Source organism: Mesitornis unicolor, unplaced genomic scaffold (genome assembly GCF_000695765.1).
Source record: "Mesitornis unicolor isolate BGI_N332 unplaced genomic scaffold, ASM69576v1 scaffold6244, whole genome shotgun sequence".
Classification (NCBI taxonomy): Eukaryota; Metazoa; Chordata; class Aves; order Mesitornithiformes; family Mesitornithidae; genus Mesitornis; species Mesitornis unicolor.
In genome coordinates, this window is record NW_010179428.1 from 75,202 (window position 1) to 77,888 (window position 2,687).

Below are 2,687 nucleotides of genomic sequence, written 5' to 3' on the forward strand. Positions count from 1 at the left end.
TGAGCAGGGATGCTGAAGGAGAAAGGATAGAGCAGAGTCTCAAGGTGGACTGGCCCCATCTCCTCACGTACCATCTGAGATGTGCATTGCTCCAAGGGGGAGACTCCTCACAGATTAAACCCAAGAGACAGACTACATCCAGAGAGGCTCCTCTCTCAGCTGCGTGGGCTGAAAGGATAGCCCTGCTGCCTCCTCATGTTCCCTGTCCCTTCCTATGGAAGGCAGCTGAAGAGGAGGGTTTTCATGGAGGAAAACTGTTTGGACAGACTGCCCAGCTGCAGGCTGGCCAGAAGAGATTCTGGCTGATGCTGCTGTTCATCTCCGAGATGTGAAGGAAAGGTCAGGTGCAACAGAAGTCATAGATGGGTGGTTGAACAGTAATACCCACAGTAGAGATCTCCTCAGGTTTGGATGTGAAACCTTCTTTCTGTGGGGAAATCTGGAGCTACTATTCTTGCTCCATATGCATTACTGCTTCTACCCCTAGCTGCTTTCCCTGCCAGGATCATCGGGGGAGAAAGCCTGCCAGCAGTTCCTGTTGTTTTTAAAACGTGGGGCACGGCTTCATGGCATGCTTGCAGCAAGAGTTTGCTGCTGGGGTGACTGTATGCAGAATGCACTTCTTGGGTGCGAGGGGGTAAATCAAGGTCCCCGAAAGGAAGAGCCACTCCTGCTCACATACCAGCCTGTTACCTCAACTGTCAAAAATCAGCAGTTTCTGGCCAGAGGGAGAACAAGGCAGTTGTAGAGAAAGATGGGATTTTTGTATGCCCCTGCCTCTAAAAGCAAACCTTTGACCTTCTGAATTGGTGGGAGATGGCAGGGGGAAAAAAGATGACTCCTGGAACACGGCTCGGATTTTCTCACAGGGTCTTGGAAAATAAGCTGCTCTAAAACGTTAGTCTCCAGAGCATAAACACACTTCTGTTTGTCATGAACTCATTTAGGCAAGAGCAAGGAGTTAAGCTTCTGGCTCTTCCACTGCAGGTAAAACCTGGCTGATGGATTCTCTCCTCGGGCTCTGTAAAGATGAGGCGCTTTAAAAGACAGAGAACAAAACGGAGAGAGGCCTCCTTCTCCACAGCTGTAAAAGAAGTGCACTTTCATTGCACCCGCATCACATAACGTTCTGTAACTACAGAGCATGCTCAAAACCCACTTAGGAGTTTCAATTAAGGGAGCTATTTCTCAAAGGAATACTCCCTTGTTAAAGGCAGCATGGTCAGGCTAACTGTTGTGGGGATTGGTGGCAGAGCAAGGACAGTATAACTGTTCAAGAAAGCCACATTTTTCTTCTTCCCTCCTCTCAGATGTAGAAAGAAACCAATTTCCATGGCTCTGCCTTTATTATGCCATGAGATGGCAGTGCAGAATTAATCCCGGGTTTCCATTCTGCCACAAAACTGTAGGCAGAACAGGAGGGATACAGGGAAGGGAGAGCTACAGCCATGGAAAGCCATGAATTAGGGGTTTTCTCACAACTTGAGGCTTATGCACTGACCACCACTGGCCAGTACTGTTTTGACAGATTAGTTCCCTTTTTGTTAGCAAATAAATTAATCACAGTGAGACTCACCACTTTGACAGTTTTAAGCAAAACCTAAACCACAGATTGATGCTGTCCTCAGACGGACCGTATCCACATAAACCAGGAGCTGTTCTTAGTTAAGGGAGTGGCAACTTGGTGTCCAAACCATACAGGCACCTCTGATTCCCACCCATGGCTTTTTTTAATTGATATTATGCATCGCTTGCTCAGGGCTCTTTAAGGGCACTCCATGTTCTGAAGTGTCAGGGGTTTTGTCTTGGTTTTGTGCTGACCACATGTAAATGGAAACTCGTCACAGGGCTGCTTCGCACCTTCCCAAACTGATCTCCTCTAAACAAGAAAAGCTTGCAACTGCATCTCCTTAACTTCTTCCTTCCTCTGCCACATGCTGATCTGACTGCTTGTCCTTTTCTTGTCTTAAGTAGTCCATTTGTCTTGTTTTTGTGCTGACCACACGTAAATGGAAACTCTTCACAGGGTTGCTTCGCACCTTCCCAAAACTGATCTCCTCTAAACAAGAAAAGCTTGCAACTGCATCTCCTTAACTTCTTCCTTCCTCTGCCACATGCTGATCTGACTGCAGGACTGCCTGCTTGTCCTTTTCTTGTCTTAAGTAGTCCACAAAAATACACTTGAAAACAGTTGAGGAAGGGCAGGAATTAGAAATAAGTGAATCACAACCAGCTGTGTTCAGCAGTTGAAAGGGATGCTGTCAATCTGAGATGTAAGTCAAGATCAACTGACAAACAGCAAGTGGAAGTGAGTGACAAAATGAATCTAATAATCCCGCCACATTTCTCCATTTCATCTAAATGGTTGTAAAGCTAAATTTAAGGGTTCCGAAAAATACCGAACCTCACTTTTTTAATTTTGGCATTTTTTTCTTCCTGTATTCATGAGAATTATTTCTAAGATGGCAATACCAGCTGAACAATACCCTAGCTCCGCAGGCTGCAGGCTGCCAAGTAAGCATATTTGTCCTTAAGACAGGTCTTTCCCTGGGACAGAACGAGCTTGCTGAATTACTGGATTCTCTCTCACGTAAGACTGCAACAAAATGTAATCGGGCTTGGCAGAGGGTGCCCCGTACAAGCCCAGACCAGCTCTGTGAGCAAAAGGAACATCAGGTCCGAAGACA